At 46.8% G+C, this 22,383-nt stretch overlaps 1 protein-coding gene across 1 annotated transcript in view; it reads left to right on the forward strand.

The window, feature by feature from the left end:
* The first annotated feature begins 13,254 nt into the window (after nucleotides 1–13,254).
* XPO1 (exportin 1) overlaps nucleotides 13,255–22,383 on the forward strand; it is a 64,475-nt gene continuing 55,346 nt past the window's right edge. Inside the window, exon 1 of the mRNA XM_066595724.1 lies at nucleotides 13,255–13,637. The gene's annotated coding sequence lies outside the window, so the exon portion shown is untranslated. The remainder of the gene's footprint in view (nucleotides 13,638–22,383) is intronic.

Below are 22,383 nucleotides of genomic sequence, written 5' to 3' on the forward strand. Positions count from 1 at the left end.
GAAAAAGATTATAATCTTCTCTTTACCATACAGTTTGTTCCTATTAATTTGTATAATCCTATTTGCCACTTTTTTTTGACTAGTTAGGCTGCCTGTCCATGGCCTTGATGAAATATCGTTAGTGATATTCCACCGTGGGAGAGCAGGAAGGGGGGGGAAGACAGGTCTCTGTGATGAGCCTATCTGATAGATAGGCTCACCCCGGAGAATCGCGGCAAATCGCTGCATGCCGTGATTTGAATCCTGTGAGCAGAGAATCGCTATGATTCTCCACTCATGGACGTTGGGCTGGGCTTTCCAAGGTTAAGTCTATGGGAAGCGTTCACTGCGTTACCCGCGGCCGGATTATCGCCGCAGATAACGCAGTGACATATCGCCCATGGACAGGAGGCCTAAGAAAAACCTAGAAAACTGCAATAAGACTGCACAATTCATGTTTTCTTCATAAAGGACATTGGTGGCATTTCACTAGGAAAGTTTCAGGTAGCTTTGTCTCCTGTCGCCTTTTTCTGGGTGGCCATATGGAGGACTATTGACTTTAATATGGGCTGGTGAGTCCAAGAGGAGCTAACAAGTTACAAGACAGCACATGTACTTTAATCTCCACTGCCACTTCAACTTGGCGATGGGAGGTCACATTGGGTGGACCCTAGTTGATGAGGTAATTTCTATGATGAAACAAACTTTAAAGGGCTTGTCCTAGAAAGAATGTTTATAGGTAAACCCCACCCATAATGATAAATAAGACTGGGCAATATGGACTACAATTGAAGTCTCTTTTTTTTTCAAAACTTTTCTCTATTTTTACTTTAAATCTCAAATTTATTTTGCGAAAAATATTCAAGACACATTTTTTCCTTAAAGAAATTGCATGAATAGTATTTCCCTAATATATACGGATTATACGAATTGTATAGGGACAATTCGGAATCGACAAATAGTACATACTAAAGGTATAGGCATTTGAAACGTCTTCAGACACTTTCACTTTTTTATAATTTGCTGTTTTGTGGCTTTGTGTAAATTTAAAAAATGTTCACGTTTTGTCCCATCATTCTGCACTCAGTACTCCATAACGACAAAGTGAAAACAGAATGTTGGAAATCTTTATTAATTTAAAACAAAATGAAAACCTAACAGTTTGCATTCCCACAAGTATTCACACCCTGTACTCAGTACTTAGTTGGAGCACCTTCAGCAGCGATTGCAGTCTCCAGTCTTCTTGGGTCTGATGCCACTAGGTCTGCACATCTGGATTTAGGTATTTTCTGATATTCATCTTTGCAGATCTTCTGACGCTCTGTCAGGTTGGATAGGGACCGTCTGTGGACAAACATTTTCAGGTGTCTCCAGTGATATTGGATTGGGTTCAAGTCCAGGCTCTGACAGGACCACTTTAGGACATTCACAGAGTTCTCCCTAAGCCGCTCCTGTGTTGTCTTGGCTGTGTACTTAGGGTCATTGGCTTATTGGAAGGTGAACCTTCTGCCCAGTCTGAGGTCATTTGCGCTCTGAATCAGGTTTTCATTAGGGATATCTTTATATTTTGCCCTATTCAGCTTTCTATCAACCCTGACCAGTCTCCTTGTCCCAGCCGCTGAAAAACACCCCACAGCATGATGCCGCTACAATGTTTCACTGTAAAAATAATAAGACGAATGTCATGATTATATTGGGCAGGTAATGAGCGGCAGCTGGTTTCCTCCAGACATAAAAGTTAGAACTGAGGCCAAAAAGTTCCATCTTGGTTTCATCGGATCAGAGAATCTTGTTTCTCACAGTCTGAGAGTCCTTTACGTGCTTTTTTGGCAAACTCCAGACGGGCTTTCCTACGTCTTCTACTGCGGAGAGGCTTCTTTCTGACCACTCTGCCATAATTGGTGGAGGCTGCAGTGATGGTTGACCTCCTGGATGGTCTCTCCCATATGCAAACAGGATCTTTGGAGCTCAGTTAGGGCTCCCACCCACTGGCGTTTTTTTTTCCTTCATTTTTCTCGCACTGCGATGCGAGACTTTAACTTTAGAATCGCATCGCAGTGCGAGAAAAATGAAGGCAGATATCCCAAAATCGCTGGGATATCGCTGCGACATCGCCAGTCTTTTCAATGGGGCCAGCGGCAGCAGCGCTAGCCCCATTGAAAAGATATGGAGAATGCCGCTGACTTCTGCCACAGCTGTGACAGCTGTGGCAGGAGTTTCCTTCATCCCCGCGGGGACCGCGGGGATGAAGGAACCCTCTGTCACAGCTGTTGCAGAAGTCAGCGGCATGCTATCCCATTGCTTTCAATGGGATCGGCACTGCTGCCGATCCCATTGAAAGCAGTGGTTTCTGACAAGCCCTGCAGAATGATTATTGGAGAAGGGCTTGAAATATAAGCCCTTCACCGATAATCATAAAAAAGTGGTTAAAAAATAATAAAAAACTTACTCACCTCTCCTGCTGTCAGTCGCGTCCTCCGGCTGGCTCCCCAGCACTGCTACTGAGCTCTTTCAGCAGACGGGGATTTAAAAATCCCCGCCTCCTGAAAGGGCTGTGCAGATTGGCTGAGGGTTTGAATGAGTAGCTAAGAGCTATCTGCTATTGGCTGAGCCCTCAGCCAATCTGCACAGCCCTTTCAGGAGGTGGGGATTTTTAAATCCCCGTCTGCTGAAAGAGCTCAGTAGCAGTGCCGGGGAGCCAGCCGGAGGACGCGGCTGACAGCAGGAGAGGTGAGTAACTTTTTTAACCACTTTTTTATGATTATCGGGGAAGGGCTTATATTTCAAGCCCTTCTCCGATAATCATTCTGCAGGGCTTGTCAGAAACCACTGCTTTCAATGGGATCGTCAGCAGTGCCGATCCCATTGAAAGCAATGGGATAGCATGCTGCTGACTTGTGCCACAGCTGTGACAGCTGTAACAGAGGGTTCCTTCATCCCCGGGGTCCCCGCAGGGATGAAGGAAACTCCTGTGACAGCTGTGGCAGAAGTCCGCGGCATTCTCCATATCTTTTCAATGGGGCTAGCGCTGCTGCTGCTGGCCCCATTGAAAAGACTGTCACAGCAATATCGCTGTGATTTCTCGCACTGCTCTGCGAGAGTTTTCACTTACTCTCGCAGCGCAGTGGAGAAAAAAAAACGCTAGTGGGTGGGAGCCCTTACAGTGACCATTTAGTTCTTGTTCACCTCTCTTACCAAGGGTCTTTACGCCCCAATTACTTAGTTTGGTGGGTTAACCAGCTCTGGTTGTTCCAAACTTCTTCCATTTAAGAATTATGGAGGCCACTGTGGTCTTGGTAACTTTCAGTGCCGAATTTTGTAGCTGCCTTCACACAATCCTGTCTGTGAGCTCTACAGGCAGTTCTTTCCTCCTGGTTTTGGCTCTGATATGCATTGTGAGCTGTGAGACCTTATATAGACAGGTGTCTTCTAAAATTATGTAAAATCAATGGAATTTAGTATCGGTGACTCCAATCAAGGTGTTGAAACATCTCAAAGATAATCAGGAGACATGGGAAGCGCCCAGAGCTAAATTTCATATGCCATACCGAAGGGTCTAAATACTTACAATGCAAAATGGCAGTTCTTCATTTTTTTAAAAATCCACAAAGATTTCTCACATTCTGTTGTCACTTTGTCATTATGGAGTGCAAAATAATGGGGGAAGCCTTCATTTTTTTAAAATTTGCACAACATCACAACATCACAAAATGTCAAAAATTGGATCTGAAGACTTTTCAAGTGCATTGCATGAACAAGAAGGCTGAGGTTCCAATCTACCCATTCAGCACAGCCCCTCCCCCCATGTATGCCATACCTCCCCCCCTAATCATCACAGCACCCTTCCACATATGCTATATACTTTCTGGTCATCACAGCCCCTACTTCGGTTTGCTATACAGATCCCAGTCAGAATAGCCTTCTCCTCTGCAGGGCTTCTGAGGCCTAGACTGCTGAGCCAGGGACAGAACAGTATGCAAGCCTAGCACGGATCAGCTGAGGCTTGGTCAGTCAGCCTTATGCTTGATTTAAGCATCGCTCCCCAGCTCTTCTGTGCAGAGCACTTTATCCTACTCACCTGGCCTCCTCCACACCTTGTTCCTCCAGTCCTGCTGCCATTTTTCCTTGGATCCAATAGTATTCCTACCCACAGATGTGGGACATAATTGATTTAATAGTTGTGATAAAAATCTAAATTGTGCTGAATTAGAATAGTGGAGAGGTTGTCTGGTTACTGAACAACGTTCTCCTTTAGGGCCCACTGTGCTAAAATAACAAAAGGACTTACCAGTCCTCTGCCATCATGAACCAGCGATGCTCTTGTGTAGGTAGCCTTAAAAGGGATGTTCGAGTTTTTTTCCAACAGACTAATGACCCCCCAGAAACTTTGTGATATAATTCCTGAAGTTTGTTGTTCCTGCTGGTGACACATCACGTGACATCCCATATACAGATCACATGAGCTAGGATCTGACAGCGAATGTTCTGTATATAAGATGTCACTGGCGATGGTGTGTTTGGGGATGTCTAGCTTGCACTTTATTGGCTGCAGGGGTTAGGTGGGTACACAGGCCCCTTACCGCGGCATCCAATGTAAAAAAAAGACCAGTGGGGAGGAACAGAGCTGAGCGCTGGAACAGTGGGTGATTACTAGGTAACTTATTATTTTAGAACCCCCCCTCCCTTTTTTACAACTCAGGACCCCCTTTAGTAGGTGCACGATTAAAATAATCAATGGAGATTTAATGCTATAAACCACATAATTATAATTGACTTTAACCCCTTAAGGACATGGCCTATTTTGGGCTTAAAGGGGTTGTCTCGTGGCAGCAAGTGGGGTTATACACTTCTGTATGGCCATATTAATGCACTTTGTAATATACATCGTGCATTAATTATGAGCCATACAGACGTTATTCACTTACCTGCTCCGTTGCTAGCGTCCTCGTCTCCATGGTTCCGTCTAAATTCGCTGGCAGCTTGCTTTTTTAGACGCGCTTGCGCAGTCCGGTCTTCTCCTTTCAGCACGAGCCGCTTCAGTGTGCTCCCCGCTACAGCTCTTCTGCGCATGCGCAGACGAGCTGTCACTGCTCGGGAGCGCGCTGGAGCGGCCATTCTGTACCATCCTCTGTTAGAGGAAGGTGCAGAGCCGCCCAGCCGAGAAGCCGTCCAGCAGCCCAGCCGAGAAGCCGCCCAGCCGAGAAGCCGCTCAGGTAAGTGATGGGCCGGGGGGGCTGTCGCTAGGCCGGGGGGGCTGTCGCTAGGCCGGGGGAACTGTCGCTAGGCCGGGGGAACTGTCGCTAGGCCGGGGGGGGCTGTCGCTAGGCCGGGGGAACTGTCGCTAGGCCGGGGGGGGGCTGTCGCTAGGCCGGGGGGGGCTGTCGCTGGGCCGGGGGGGGGGCTGTCGCTGGGCCGGGGGGGGCTGCCGCTAGGCCGGGGGGGGGGGCTGTCGCTGGGCCGGGGGGGCTGCGCCGCTTACCTGCTGCCTGGCGGTGGGTGACTGTGTGCCGTGGTCAGCCGCGTTGAATCCAGGGGTCCGGTCGGCGGCTGCGGGGCGTCTGGTTGTCAGGGAGACACAGCTGGTAGCGTCTCGGGAGCGCGCACGTCGGGCTACAGCAAGCGAAGGGAAAAGAGCTGGCGGCCATCTTGGGAAAATTTTTATAAGTTGCTGAAACGCTGGAACTGTAAGTAGAAACCAGCTAGAAAAGTCATTTACAGGGGTAATTAGTAATGTTTGCTTAATTAGGGGGACTGGGCAAAAAAAAAAATTCACTGCTTCCTCGAGACATCTCCTTTAAGGACGCAACAATTTTTGGTGAATTTTCATCTCCATTTTTCAAAATCCATAACTTTTTTACTTTTACGTCGACACGGCCGTATAAGGGCTTGTTTTTTGCGTAGCGAACTGTAGTTTTTGAGGGTACCATTTTTAAGGAAAACAGACCATCTTGTAAAACTTTTATTATTTTTTTATAACAGGAAGAGAAAACACATCAATTCTGCCATAGATTTTTGGTTGTTTTTCTTTTACAGCGTTAATCATTCAGCATAAATGACACAATACATTTTTTCTGCGGGTCGGTACGATTACAACGATACCGAAATTCTTATTTTTTTTTGAAGTTTTTCCACTTTTCTGCAATAAAAACCCTTTTTTTGGTACTTTTTTTTCTAAATCACTGCATTCAAAGTCCTGTAACTTTTTTATTTTTCCATGGACAGAGCTCTGAGAAGGCTTATTTTTTGCAAAATGAGCTGTAGTTTTTATTGGTACCATTTTGGGGAATATACGGCTTTTTTGATCACTTTTATTGCATTTTTTGGGAGGCAAAATGCTAAACATGATAAACATTGATAAGCATGATAAAAATGATAAACATTAGCATTTTGCCTCTGTGTCTCAGCGTTTTGTGTACGCTTTTTGCTGTGCAGAATAAAAAGCGAGTTCAACTTATTTTACGCATCGTTACGGACAAGACAATACCAAATATGTGCCATTTTAATTTTTTTTTTTACCTTTTTTATGCTAATATGGGAAAAGAATAAAAAAAAGGGTTTTTTTTACATTTTTCTTTTTTGTATATTTTTATTATCTTTTTTTTTTACACCATCTGTGTCCCTCTGGGGGGCTTAAAGCACAGCACTGATGATCACTGTGATAAGGCATGGCAGGACTTCTGAGAGCTAAGCCCCACCCCCTTCCATTGCAAACAGCCAGACAAGAGGAGAGAGGATGTGAGCCGGCGAGGTGGAGAGAGGGGAGGCCCAATGGCATTGCAGGCTCGGCGTGTATGCACCGGAGTCTGTGCCGGCTGAACGGGCACACAAATGTTAGATTTGTGCGCCCATTCGTGCGTTTTTACGGCACTGGTGGGCGCGCGCCAAAACGCCTACGGCCGTGTTAATGAGCCCATCAGGGTGCCTTCACACTGGCGATAAAATTGTACGATGCAAGAGTGAGTGAATTATAAAACCAATGATTTTCAATGATTTCATTCGCATTTGCTGTTTTCACTCACGCAATGTTGCTTGGAAAGAAACTTGCAGAATGTTCTTTTTGCAATATCGCCCGTTGTTTGCAATAGGGCTGGTGGCAGCAGCGCCAGGCTCATTGAAAGCAATGGGAGAACTCTGCAATCCTCTGCTGCAGCTATGACAGCCGCGGTGGGGATTCCCTTAATCCCTGTGGGGATGTAAGGAATTCCCGTAGTGATGCGAGGCTATTCTCACATGAAAATGCCTCGCATCCACGGGGCTTTAACATGGTGGAAAGTGCAATATCAGGCCGTGCATCACAGCCCGATATCACCTTAGCCCGTGTAAAGGAGCTCTTAAAGCTGGTTTCACAGGGCGATCGTGATATCTCAAATTTGCTCTTGAGATGTCTGAGTCTTATTGTCCTTCTCGCAGGAAAATCGTAAGCGGCAGCTTATGTTAAAAACGCACTGCATGAAAATCGCCAGTTTGTGCGCTGCTGTGCGATAAAACGAAGACTCCATAGGGAAACATGGGCGATAAAAAAGAGCATAACGTAGAAACATAGGACATGCTGTGATTTTTTTTTCATGCAACATGTCATGAGTGAAAGCATCGCAGATAAGATGGAAACCATTGAAAAGCGTAGGTTACATAGATCTGCGTTTTCACACGTTCCAGCATTGCGCGATTTTATTGCCCGTGTGAAACCGGCCTAAGGGGATATTCCCATCTCAGAGATTTATAGCATAACCACAGGATATACCATACATGTCTGATAGGTGCAAGACCTAGAAGTGAAAACTACATCTATCTTAGAAAGGCAATTCCGCAATTGCCAGCTGCTACTACAGTAGAGGTGATTGGGGATACAGAAACAGCTGCACTGGCTGCGCTACACTGTTTCCATACCTCCAGAAGTGTATAGGAGTTATGGACACGGCGCAGAACGAGCCACATAGTTACCATAACATGAGAGCAGCGGATACGGTGTAGCTTGCTGTGGTATGCTGGAAGTTATACAAAAGCTATGCCTTTTCCCTACCTGTTCCCATTGTAGTTGCAGGAGGGTTTTTGTAAGTTTTTTCCGAAGAGGTTGGTTTTCGGGATTTTTTTTTTGATCGTAGCTCAATCGTGGCATATTCACTGACTTTCCAGAGGAGAAAATTTCTTGTGAAAAATCGTGCATTACTTTGCTGCTGCCAGCGATAAAATGGCGCAATTTTATAGCAAATAGGTTAAACCCTACCGCTAAAATAAGCACTAGCTGCGATTCCTGAAAAAAACTAAAGAGAACACTTATCTAGCAGGCGCGGTTCGGGTCCTCCTGCTGCTGTCCGGAGCTCCAACATTCATCCTCGTTCGCCCACAGAAGATCACCTCCTGGTTGCGAGATTCAAAAACTCCGCCTCCACGAAGCGATGGCATAAGATTTTGCATCTGTAACATCTTTAAAAATGCTGCAGATGTGAAGATTTTTTTTTAATTCTCCACATGGCTTGAACTGTAATTTTGCAGCATTTACAGTACATGCCATGTGGAGATTTAAAAAAAATCTTCAAATGGCGCAAACATTGTGCACAACAAATCTGCAGCATTTTTGAAAAACATTGTGGATTATAAACGCCCAGCGTGCCTATTTATACTTCAGATGTCAATCCTTGAAGCATAAGGGTACCTTCAACCGGGGAGAAATTGTTGCAGGCATTCTGCAACAGAATGCCCCCAGTAATCCCACTGGAAATCCGCGGTGGGAAAAACCGCACCTAATGGTGTGGATTTGGCGGCCTTTTACATTGCAGTCAGCTGTAGGATTTAACTCAAGGGTATTTCAATGGTTAAATTCTGCAGCATAAGTGAACATGCTGTGAATTTAGAATCCGCAGCATTTTTCAAAAATGCATTTCTGTGTGCTCAGATACCTTCTTCAAGCTGACACCCGGTGGCAACAGCTCCCATAAACCGCGTGGCTGATTGGAGCTGTTAACCCTTTAAATGCCGCTGTCAATTCTGACAGCGACATTTAAATCCCTTGGACGATTTTCAGGGGTCCCGTACGCCCCCCTATGATGAGATCGTGGCATGGCTGCCGGGGCCTTCAGAAAGGCTCCAAGGCAGTCTTGGCAGAATGGCTATCAATCCATGCCCATGAGGTGGGTTGACAGAATGCCTGCCTGATCGCTATGGCATTACATCATTCTGCAGAAGCGATCAAAGCATCCCAAGTTGTTGTCCCTCCGGGGACTTTAAAAAAAAAAGTAAAAATAAGATTAATAAAGTTTTCTTATTTATTAAAAAAAAAAGTATTAGAAGTTTAATGAAAGAATCTGAATAATAAAACAAAAATACGTAATTGGTATCAATGTGTCCTTAAGGACGTGCGTATATTGTCTGGGTGAGAGGGACAGCGTATATCGGCCGGGCGTGAAAACCCGGATGATATAAGCACGTCGGAATAACCCCCAAAAGTCCGATCTATCAAAGTGACACATTATTTACCCCGCACGATGAACGTCAGCAGAAAAAAAAATAAAGAACTCTAAAAAGCTTTTTTTGGTCATCCTGTTTCCAAGAAAAAAATACAATACAAAGCAATCAAAAAGTCGTATGTATTCCAGAATGGTACCAACGCAAACTACGAGACGTCCCGCAAAAATGAGCCCTGGCACAACTATGTCGACGGAAAAATAAAAAAACTTATTGTGATCAGAAGATGGCGGCAGAAAATAATTTATAAAAATGTAATATCTTTGAAAAAAATAAAAGTAGTAAAGCAAAAATAAACTATATAAGTTTGGTTTTGTAGAAATTGTACTGAACCATAGAATAAAGTTATCGTGTCATTTTTTTGTAGTTTGTGCACCGTAGAAACAAAACTCACCGAAAGATGGTGGAGTTTCAGGGCTTTTTTTTCATCTTACTCCAATTAGAATTTTTTTTTAGATATTTAGTACATTATATGGTACTTTAAGGTATTATTGTATCTTGACGCCACCAGAAGCTAGGGGTTTGACAGGAGGAACGCCCTTCTCACACCCCTAGCTCCCGATAGGGTCAAGGCTGGAAGGTCCTAGGAGCTTACAAGAGTAGCTGTAAATACTGCCATGTTTGGCCTGTAACATGGCAGCATTTACATTTTATAATGTAAGGCTAAGAAGCAAAGTTACCCTTACCCGAAGCCTGCAGGGGCTGGCAAGTTACCCTCACCGGAAGCCTGCAGGGGCCGGCAAGGTACCCTCACCCGAAGCCTGCAGGGGCAGGCAAGTTACCCTCACCCGAAGCCTGCAGGGCCGGCAAGTTACCCTCACCCGAAGCCTGCAGGGCTGGCAAGTTACCCTCACCCGAAGCCTGCAGGGGCCCGCAAGTTACCCTCACCCAAAGCCTGCAGGGGCCGGCAAGTTACCTTCACCCGAAGCCTGCAGGGGCCTGCAAGTTACCCTCACCCAAAGCCTGCAGGGGCCGGCAAGTTACGCTAACCCGAAGCCTGCAGGGCCGGCAAGTTACCCTCACCCGAAGCCTGCAGGGGCCGGCAAGTTACCCTCACCCGAAGCCTGCAGGGGGCGGCGAGTTACCCTCACCCGAAGCCTGCAGGGGGCGGCGAGTTACCCTCACCTGAAGCCTGCAGGGGCCGGTAAGTTACCTTCACCCTAACCCTGCAGGGTTCAATGCTGTGAGGTAGTTGGCATCCGCCGGCTCTGTAATTGGTGACTGACTGCCGATCCCCCCAATGCTGTTGCATGTGGAGGCTCTGTCCCGCCTTTGTGCTTTCAGTTGTGTGCCGGGCGCCGCCTCAATGCTGCATGACTGGAGCTCCCACGCTGCATCTGGAGGCTCGGTCCCGACCACTGCCTATGTGCTGTCACGTCGGTGCCGGCGACGCTCCCCTGCTCACAGCTCCCAAAGCTGTGGCCATTCTGGGGAAAGGCCAGCGCTTGTCGGTCGCCGCGGATACAGCCGTTTCACACCACTTCTTCAATGACTGGGGTTCCTCCTTGTGGGGCGCAAACGGGCACCGCTGTATGCCTGTGGAAAAAAAAAAAAAAAGTTAGTGGGCTTCCAGGACCTGAAGTCACACCAGCTCTGCAGCCAATCAGGTACAAGGGGCGTCACCCCCCTGTCTATGTTGACTCCACCAGGACTTCCTGGTGGCGTCAAGATACAATAATACCGTACATTATATAGTACCATTGAAAAATACAACTCGTCCTGCAAAAAACAAGCCCTTAGACAGCGACAGATAAATAAATTAGTTCCATTTTTTTAAAAGGGGAAAGGAAAAAATTGAAAATGGAAAAAAAAAACGGCCACTTTATTAAGGGGTTAAAACAAAAAAAGAGGCTCATCACTAAGGGGTTAAGATCCAAACTGCACCATATGATGCCATAATATATTAAGTCGAGTCTAATATACAGTTAGGACCCAGAAAATACCGGAAGAAAAAGTGCTGCAGCTGGACGGAAAGCAAACAGACCCCATTGTAGTCAATGGTGTCCGTTCTGCGCTGTTCAGCTCTATCATAAGATGCAACTATTGGGCCAGGGGATTCCCCTTTCCTGCTCCCCAAACCCAGCAGGAAAATGGATCCCCTAACGCAGACGTGAAAGTAGCTGACAGTCTCTTAAAGTTTATTATTTCCTAAGTCAAAGAGAGGGTCAGTTAGGGCTCCTTCACACTGGTGATCGCGATATCGCTATGAGAAAATCGCGGCAATAACGCAATTTTGCTCATAAGATGTCTGAACGCCAGCGATGCTTTTACTGGCAAAAACATCGCTGCCGCTTGCCATTTTCTCACGCCAAAGACAATAGGATTTTCGAATGTTAAAAATGCACTGCACGAAAATCGCAAGTTCGTGCATTGAGATGCGATAAAGCGAAGTCTTCCTAGGGAAAGATTGGCGATTAAAAACAAAAAGGGAAAAAACGCAAATTTACAAATCTCGCGACATCGCAGGAGTGAAAACATGGCAGATGTGAATGAAACCATTGAAGAGCCTGGATTTCATAATTCTGCGTTTTCACTTGCATCGCTCAAAAAATGCACGTTTTTCTCGAAAGTGTGGAGGTACCCTAAGGCTAGTGTCACACAGGCGATCGCGATATCGCCATGAGAAATCCTTAGCAAAAGCGCAGCGTTTCCTCACATTTTTGAGCGTTAGCGCTGTTTTTTCCCACAAAAACATCACTGTCACTTGCGATTCACGCGATTTTTAAAAGCGAAAATCAAGAGGACTTTCTAATGGTAAAAACACATCGCACGGAAATTGCAAGTTCGTGCTTTGCGATTAAAAGGAGGCTCCATACATGGGGGATGAAAAACGAAAAAAAAGGAAAACACAGAAAAGTTGGACATGCCGCCATTTTTTCACATCACAAGTGAAAACATCGGAGATGTGAATGAAACCATTGAAAAGCGTTGATCTCATAATTCTGCGTTTTTACTCGCATCGCGCTATTTTATGGCCCGTGTGGAGCTGGCCTTAGGCTGCCTTCACACTGGCAATTAAATTGTGAGAGTGAGCAAAAACGCAGAATTATGAGATCAATGCTTTTCAATGGTTTCATTCACATCTGCGATGTTTTCATTCATGTGGCGTGAAAAAAAACCCAAAATTTTGCGGCGCGTGCTATTTTCTGCGTTTTGCTTTTTTTATCGCGATCGCCACCGTGAAGGAGTCATTAAGGGGGTAAAGACTTGGTCAAAAATGGGGACTGCCCCTCCAAAGCAGAGACCCTTGTGAGGTCTGAGACGACTAGGAGCGAGGTGCATGGTAGGGGCAGGTCATGGAAGCTGACGGGACATGGTTACCTGGGCGCCAAAGCCTCCCATTAGCAACTGCTGCAGAGGCAATGGACCGTTTCCACGGCAACCAAACCTTGCCCTATGACGGCCATACCCTTTAGCCAACCAGTTCCTACTGGTCCACGGACCAGTTAGTACCCGTCTCCCCTACCAGTAACCCCAGCACCCCGGGTACCAACAACATTCATACAGCCCCATAACACTGGCGGGTAAAAAAAAAATGTTCTGTTTCTACGGTAACCAAACCCTGCCCATGACTGGCATCTGCGTGCAGCCAATCAGAAAGCCGGAACGAAGCTACGTCATCACAACCTTCTTCTATAGTCGCTTCGCGGCAATGAGCTGAAATGAAAAAAAAATTAGAAAAAAAAAAAAAAGAGGAAAGAGGGCGGTGACAATGTGTCGGGTGATGGACTTTCACGCTAACCAATCAGCGCGCCCCTTATTAGGCTTTCAGCCAATGAGCGTGCGAATCAGGCGGAGTTACACAGGTTTCCAAACGCTCGGCGGCGCCATGGGCTTGAGAACTAAACGGAGATGGAATGTCCCAGTCTGAACCGGTTTCAGCCGGTTGCGAGTGTGTGGCACTAGAGCAGAAGAAGCGCGTCTTTCAGCCCGCCCGCCTCCTCCTTCGCTGCGCCTCAGTCCCCGCGAGAAACTTGCAGCCTCGGGAAGCTTCGGTACAATGTGTTAGCGGCTGGCGGAGAGATTCTATCACCATTCATTAGAGCGCTGTGAGGCGTGCGGCCTAGAGACTCCCTCCGCGTCCCCTCATTCATTGGAGCCCGAGGGCGGCCGGACAGCCCGTTATCTTCTCCCCCCGCGCTGGTTCTGCCGGGTGCCCCTGGATTACCTCACGTCTGAGGCAGCTCCCGCTCTCGGTAAGTGGCCGCGGCTGAGGGGGTGTGTGCCGCACGAGTTGTGCCCCACGTGTGGCGCGGTAAGTACTACTGAGGTGGGATGGCAGCAGCAGCGCTTTATTTTATGACGGGAATGTTTTTTTGGACACGGCCCCTATGGAGGACGGGCTGGTGGGCCGCAGGCTTGTAGGGGACTTTCCTGAGGGGAGCAGCCCCTGGCGGGGGTGAGGTGGCGGGCAGAGGGAAGCGGCCCGCTTGTCCTCCCGGGTTTGGACGAGTTGTTGGCTGAGTGGAAATTTCCAGAAATGTTGCACAGTGTGTGGAGAGCTCCGTGCGCGTCACGTGCTGCGGAGGAGGGCGGGGCAGGGAGAGGCCGCCGCCGCTGCTGCTGCTGTGTGCGAGGGAGACTCGCGGCCGCACTGCCCGCTGCTCAGCACTGCCGGCCTGGGCCTACTCGGCGCACTCCCGCCATGCTGATGGACTCCCTTGTGGGTTGTTTTTTTTTTCAGGGTTTTTTCTGTTTACACGGCCATGCAGCTGAGAGGAATTACTGTAACTTTTTTGTAATGTACTTTTGACTTTTTATCATGCTTTTTTATAGATCAGTCGGGGACCACAAACACTTAGTTTCTTCTTTTTCCAGGCCTTTGTGCTGCTACAATTGTATCCAAATGTGGTGTCTGATGCACAGTAGCTTCATATGCTGGAGGGTTGGATACACACAGCTGGCATGTTGGCAAAGTGGGACAGGGTTTTTTTTTTTTTTTTTTTTAAAGGGTACAAAGAGTTAGAGGTGTGTTTTCCAGGTAAATGTTATAGCTGATGGGTCATCTGTAGTTGAGGCCCGTCGCTTAGGACATCAGGCAACTAGCCGATTGGGCGCCTGCTGTTAGGCTGGCCCTCCACAGGCGAGATGTCATAGCGAGATCCGCAGAGATAAATCCACGTGCATGACACGATTTCCATAGGATAACTATAGAAAGCACAGTCCACGAGTGGAAAATCATATCGATTCTCCGCTCGTGATTAAAATCGAGGCATGCCGCGATTCTCCGCAGTGAGCGTAGCAATTAGGCTCATCGCGGAGACCTTACAGTGCTCCCCCCACCCGTCGCGGCCGTGGACAGGCGGCCTTTAGTGCTGCAATACGTTGGGGGTCGGGAGCGGAAGCTGCAGCTGCTCCGACCCTGGTGTAGTGGCTGGCACTTGTAACTGCAGGCAGTGTGTCATTGAAGGTTGCATTGGTCACCAGGATTGGAGCCGCAGCTTCCAGTTTGTTGCGTTGCCTGATTATATAATTGTCCGGGATCTCGAGCGGCAGATCCCGGCTGATCAACTAGTGATGACCTATCCTGAGGGCCGATCATTGGTAGCATCTTCTTGGAAAACGCGCTAAAATATATGTATTTTTCAAAGAAAACTCGTCCATTGCTCAGATTTTGCCAGCTGGGGTTTGTTTACATGTGGCAGCGGTGAGGTGCCTGCTGTTGCCAATCGCTGGCTTCAGTGGTCTTGTGTGAAAGACTTGTGATTGACTGACTGCAGTGGGTGTGTGTATACCGACAGGACACTGCCATAGTGTGTAAACAGACCCTGGCAGAGAAGATCACGCCAGCGAGTGTAACTTGTTTACTTTGTATCATTTCCTGTCCTCTCAAATTTTTCTCTACATTGGACAACACCGGTAACAAAAAAAATCCCTTTTCACTTACATGAAGTTAAAGAATACAAGAATGGAAGTTATCACATCTGCACTAAAAATCTCTGGGGGAAAGGGGGGAGCCACAACTTTTGGCATGTTTACATAAAAGTATGCTGCAGTTGCCACTTTCAGGGAGAGTGCATGGGGGCCTAAACTTACTATAACTTATAACAGCAGGTGGAAGTATTTCTACAATTTTTACGCAGGAGCACTAATTGTTCAGTGAATGGAGATGGAGTGTGCCGGAGATCTTTTCCACCCGGCCTCCTATATTCCCAATAAACAGGCAGTCGTTCGTAGATGAACCATGGTCTGTCTACGTAGGCTGATGGTGGTCTGATTTTTTTTATGTCTTCAGTAACTGGATAAATGATAAGCGAACAAATGATTGTCACTTCTTCAATGTAAACACTGAATGGCAATCGCTCCTTTTTTTGCGCAATCCAGCAATAAACTGACCGTTTCATGTACAAGAGCCATAACTTGTTTTTGTTTACTTTTAAACGTTTCACTGTTCTCAAGTTTTTCTAAACCTGAAGGCCGCCTGCAGACGAGCGGGTTGGATCCGGCGGCGAGAATTCTCAACGCGGGACCCGAGCGCCTGCAGGGCCGAGCGCGTACTCGCCCTCACCCGGCTCTTTCCAGAGTCGGCGGCCGGGTGAGTGATGTTTCTGCGAGCCCCGCACAGAAATAACCATGCCACGGTTTTTGCCGCGTGAGATTTCGAGCGGCCAAACCGCGGCTGTCCGCTTGGGAGTGCGTATTGTAATGCACTCGTATGCAGGCTTTTAGTGGCGGAAATCCCGCTGCGGGATTTCTGCCCGTGTGCAGGCGGCCGAACTCAAAGATCCCTTTAGCAAACATTCCCTTTCATTTGCAAGGTGAGTTAGAGCGCATGAAGGCTAATGCCCACAGCTGGTTTTCTGCCAGGTTTTACGCAGCAGAAATCTGCTGCGTTATGCCCTAGCTAATAGGTTCTATTAAACCTAATAGCTCAATGTTCATGCTGCAAAATAAACTGCGGCATGCTTTAATTGCCGCAGGAATATGCACGGCTGGCTTCCATTGTAGTCAATGGAAGCCGGCCGTCACGCTATACTTCCGCTGTAGCACAGCGGGAGTATTGCGTGGATACGCGCCCCTGCCCACTGCGTCATCCCGCACTGCCAGCGCAGTACAGCGCGTGACGCGCATAAACACCAGCTTGAGGGACAGGAATAACGCAACGGATCTGGGAGGAGAGTATGGGGGTTTCGCGGGATGCTATGGCCGACTCCGCTACGGCTGTGGGCATTTGGCCTATAAATAAGGCCCGCTGTCCACGGCCATGACGAAATATCGCTAGCAATATTCCGATGCGTGGTGGGGGAGAGCTGTCAGGTCTCCGCGCTAAACCCATCTGACAGATGGGGTCACTTCAGAGAATCACGGCATGCCGCGATTTGAATCCTGTGAGCGGAGAATTATAGCGTTCCCTGCGGCCGGATTATCGCCGCGTATAACGCAATGAACTATTGCCTGTGGACAGAAGCCCTAAGTCACAACGTCTGGCAGGTTTGTGTAAGTTTGCAACAGTTTTTTTATTTTAATGCTGCACTTATTTTAACATCACTTTGGCTACATACTGCAGTGGTAGAACTTCCCCTCTTGCAAATTAAAATGTGGTGCTACAGCCAAGGCCAGACTCTTGTGACACAAAGCAGAAAATAGTGAGTATACCCTTAGGGCTCCCGCACATTTGCGTTTTGTTTTTTTTTAACGTGTATGTCAATGGGACGCTCTATTGTTAAAAACGAATCATAAGTTTGCTCTTTACGATTTTTGTGCAATGCGTTTTTAATATTAGAAATTCCAATTGACATTCATGTTAAAAAACAAAAAAAAACAAACGCAAGTGTGTGGGAGCCCTAATGAATCAAGTACAAAAATAAGGTGTGTTTAGATAACCTCAAGATAGTGGGTCTGCAATGTTTTGGGAAGACGTCCTTTTACAGTCCATGTTGAACAGAGGTCTTGAACCCAGGGCATCAGCTTGAAAAAGGCTTCTGCCCAAAACATTGCAAATCCACTATCTTGCATTCGGAGTTGCCTAATACAACAACTTACTTTTGCAAGTGTGTACTTGCCTTTTTTTGTAATCGCTTAGGGTGTAATCGCTTTTTTTTTTTTTGTAACGATTATCTTCACGTAAAAGGGCCTTTAGACCGATTTTCTACACACCGGTCTTTAAAAGTGGCGCTAGAGTAAGATGCATCAAATGCAATAAGCAGAGCAAGCCTCTTATTAAATTTGTAGTATCCTGCACCACCTGCTAAGACCCGCTGCAGAATTCCATCAGAAAACTGAAGTTCATTATAGCGACTTTGACTGCCAAGCCCCGGCTACTTTTTTTGAAAGTGTTAACCCCTTAACGACCAGCCCATAGTGTTTTTACGTCCTCCCGAAGTGGGCTCTATTCTCTGAGGACGTAAAAACATGCTTCCTGCAGAGAATAGTGCCTCTCGGGCTGTGGACGTGACAGCTCCATGCTGTCGGTGTCCGCAGGTAGCTGACAGCATGGAGCTGTCATCCCGGGCTGTTCGGAGCCCCCCCCGGCATTGCGATCGGCGCTATGCAATGTATAGCGCCGATCGCAAAAAAAGTAAATAAAAGTACATAAAAGTTAAAGATTCAGCTGCTCTGATGGATCGGATCCATCGGAGCAGCTGAAATTACTCACCCAGGTCCTGCACGCTGCTCCCCGCTCTCCTGCCGCTCCGGGGCCCGAAGCCGGTCTTCTGCGCATGCGCGCCAGGCGGCATTACGTCAGCCGCATGCGCAGAAGGCCCGGCGGCGCGGGAGATTTAAAATCTCCTGGCTCCCGGCTCCTGTAGGTAGCCGGGAGGCAGGAGATGTCAGCGGGGACTGCGGTGAGCGGTCCCCGGTACCGCGATCGCCGTTATCCAATGGTTAGCGGCGATCGCGAAAAAGTTAAAAAAAAGTTTTAAAAAAGTCAGTTTCACCTCCCCTCATGGATCGGATCCATGAGGGGAGGTGAAAATACTCACCCCCAGTCCTCAGCGGTGTCCCGATGTCCCGGGACCCGAATCCCCGTCTGCGCATGCGCGCCCGATGATTGACATCGGGCGCGTGCACAGACGGGCTCGAGCCCCGGGGAATTTAAAATCCCTCTGCTTCTGGCTGCCATGTGTAGCTAGGAGCAGAGAGATTATACCGGGGACATGATCACTGTCATCCAATGGATGACAGTGATCATGTAAAGTGAAAAAAAAGTGTAAAAAAGTAAAAAAAAAAAAAGTAAAAAAAAGTTTTTAAACGTTTAAAAAGCGTACGTTTCATCTCCCCTCATGGATCATATCCGTGAGGGAGGATGAAAGTACGTACCTAAGGCCCCCAGATTTATCCGCGGACCTTACCACAGCTTCTGCACACGCGCCCGTCGCCAAAATGGCGGGCGCATGCGCAAAAGCTGTGGATTGCCAGGATAATTTAAATTCTCCCTGCTCCTGGCTACAAAACGTAGCCAAGAGCATGGAGATTTAATGGGGGTCCGCGGTGAGCGGTTCCTGGTCACGTGTTCGCCATTATCCAATAATGGCGATCACGTAAAAGTAAAAAAAAAAATTTGAAGTTTCATCTCCCCTCACTGATGCGATCGGTGAGAGGAGATGAATCTTTTTACCGGAGGCCTGCGTATTTGAATCCCGACGCGATCCTCCTCCGTGGACCTTCCAGGATTCTGCACATGCGATTGCCGGCAAAAAGCCGGACACATGCGCAGGAGTCGGGGAGCCCAGGAAACTTAAAATCTCCTTGCTCCCAGCGACCAACGGTCGCCGAGAGCCTGGAGCAGTGACGGGTGGCCTCGTTGAGCGGTCCCCGGTCACGTGATAAAAAGGTAGCGATCTACCATAGGCCGGTCTCACATGACCGGATAGGAATGACGGATTCCGCATGCTTCTGATCCGCGGTAATACGCAGATCAATCGCATTGGATTACACAATTCCGCTCACATTAGCGGGTCAGAATTGCGTAATCCACTCGCAGAAAAGAGAACGCAGCAGGTTCTATTTTACTGCGGAATCGGCAACATAGAGCCCATTGTGCTCCATGGTCGCGGATATACCCGCTGCCCATACGCAACTACCTTGTATACGGGCTGCGGGTACCCGTGTCATCGCTAAGCGACGGTGCGGGAAATACAAACAAAGGTGTACTGTGCATGACCGCCTGTGTGAGTAGGCAGTTATGCGCAGTACATTACGCAGCCGTACGCAGGGTCACAGCCGGGCTCACAGATGGGATCCGCCGGGCCCTCCGCAAGCGGATTCCGCCTGCACCCGCGTGAGCCCGGCGTTATTCAGACAGCTACCTGTGATACGTATTTTACAAGAAGCCCCGGGAACGCTCGCTTTCCTGCAGTTCCAGGAGCACCTTGTTGAGCGCCTTCTGTGTGAGACCGCCGCACCTCATCAAGCTTACGGAGACTCACGGAACGCCACTTTTTACACCCCATACCCGCCACTGAGGTCATGAAATACCCCCAAAAAGCATGAGAGGGGGGGGGGGATACCCGGTTTTATTGCCCCATGGGCCCATTCCAACCAGCCTCCGTAATTACCCCTGTCTTCGGAAATACTACACAGTTCACATTTTTACTTTTATCTAAGATTTGCGAACGCCAAAAAGGGCGTGGAGGGGGAGGGGGGGAATTTTTAGGGAGTCAATCTTTATTCTGTACAAATAAGCAATGGGGCCTGGAATGTATTCAGTTGTGCCCTAAAATCCAACGGGTGTTCCGTCCTTTATAGGCCTTGCCATGCGTCCTGTAAGTAGATTAGGGCCACAATGGGTATGTTTCTGAACTCGGGACAAACGGGGGTATCCATTTTGGGGTGAACGTCTTCATTCCTATGTACACTGTACAAAAAAACTGTTTTTAAATTGAAAAAATTGCCAAAAAAATTGAAAATCGTAACTTTTTCCTTCTGCTTTGCTTAGATTCATTCAAATACTGTGGAGTCAAAATACGCAGTACACCCCTAGATGAATTCGTTAAGGGGTCTAGTTTTCAAAATGGGGTCATTTGAGGGGGTTCTTTATAGTTTTGGCCGCTCAATGGCTCGATAAGTGGGCAATGGGGCCTGGAATTTATTCAGTGGTACCCTGAAATCCAACGGGTATTCCTTTCATTGTAGGCCTAGCCATGGGTCCTGTAAGTCTATTAGGGCCACAATGGGTATGTTTCTGAACACGGGACAAACAGGGGTATCCATTTTGGGGTGAAAGCCTTCATTTATATGTGTGCTGTACAAAAAAAACTGTTTTTAAATTGACACAATAGCCCAAAAAATGAAAATCCTATTTTTTTCCTTTTGCTTTGCTTGAATTTATTCAAAAACTGTGGGGTCAAAATATGCAGTACATCCCTAGATAAATTCGTTAAGGGGTCTAGTTTTCAAAATGGGGTCATTTGTGGGGGTTCTATATGGTTTTGGGCGCTCAAGAACTCTACAAGTGGGCAATGGGGCCTAAAAGGACTTCAAGCAAAATCTATGTTCTGAAAGCCACCGATTACTCCTTTTATTTTGGGCCCCGTTGTGCATGCGGACATAAGATTAGGGCCACAATGGGTATATTTCTGAAAACGGCACAAACAGGGGTATCCATTTTGGGGTGTAAGTCTTCCTTCATATGTGTGCTGTACAAAAAAAGCTGTTTTTAAAATGACAAAATTGCCAAAAAAACAAAAATCCAAATTTTTTCCTTTTGCTTTGCTTGAATTTATTCAAAAACTGTGGGGTCAAAATGCGCAGTACACCCCTAGATAAATTCGTTAAGGAGTCTAGTTTTCAAAATGGGGTCATTTGTGGGGGTTCTCTATGGTTTTGGGCGCTCAAGAACTCTACAAGTGGGCAATGGGGCCTAAAAGGACTTCAAGCAAAATTTGTGTTCCGAAAGCCACCGGTCGCTCCTTTCATTTTGGGCTCCGTTGTGTATCCAGACATAAGATTAGGGCCACAATGGGTATGTCTCTGAACACGGGACAAACAGGGGTATCCATTTTTTGGTGCAAGTCTTCCTTCATATGTGTGCTGTACAAAAAAAGCTGTTTTTAAAATGACAGAATTGCCGAAAAAACGAAAATCACAATTTTTTCCTTTTGCTTGATTTGAATTCATTCAAAAACTGTGGGGTCAAAATATGCAGTACACCCCTAGATAAATTCCTTAAGGGGTCTAGTTTTCAAAATGGGGTCATTTGTGGGGGTTTTCTATGGTTTTGGGCGCTCAAGAACTCTACATGTGTGCTATGGGGCCTAAAAGGACTTCAAGCAAAATTTCTGTTTTGAAAGACACTGACTACTCCTTTCATTTTGGGCCCCGTTGTGGACTCAGATATAACAATAGGGCCACAATGGGTATATTTCTGAACACGGGAGAAATAGGGGTATCCATTTTGGGGTGTAAATCCTGATTTTCATGTAAACTATAGGAAAAAAATATGTCTTTAAAATGACAGATTTGCAAAAATATGAAATTTTACTTTTTCTCCTCTAAATTGAATTAATTCCTGAAAAAAAACTGTGGGGTCAAAATACTCATGACACCCCTCAGTGAATACATTAAGGGGTGTAGTTTTTAAAATGAGGTCATTTGGGGGGGTATCTATTATTCTGACACTCATGAGCCTTTCCAATCTCGGCTTGGTATAGGAAAACAAAGTGTTCCTCAAAATGCTAAAAAGTAATGTTAAATTTGTACGTCTCCTAAATAGTTAAAAAAAAACGAAAGTTTTTCCAATGTGCGCCCAAAATAAAGTAAACGGGTGGAAATATAAATCTTAGCAAAAATTTCTATATTATGTTTGCACATATTTAAGATATTGCAGTTGGAAATGTGAAAAAATGACGATTTTTTCAAAATTTTCCCAATTTTGGCGCTTTTAATAAATAAACACAATTTCTATCGGTCTATTTTTTCCGCCTAAATGAAGCACAACATGTGGCGAAAAAACAATGTCAGAATCGCTTGGATATGCAAAACCTTTCTGGTGTTTTTCCA

This window comes from Eleutherodactylus coqui, chromosome 3 (assembly GCF_035609145.1).
Source record: "Eleutherodactylus coqui strain aEleCoq1 chromosome 3, aEleCoq1.hap1, whole genome shotgun sequence".
Taxonomy (NCBI): domain Eukaryota; kingdom Metazoa; phylum Chordata; class Amphibia; order Anura; family Eleutherodactylidae; genus Eleutherodactylus; species Eleutherodactylus coqui.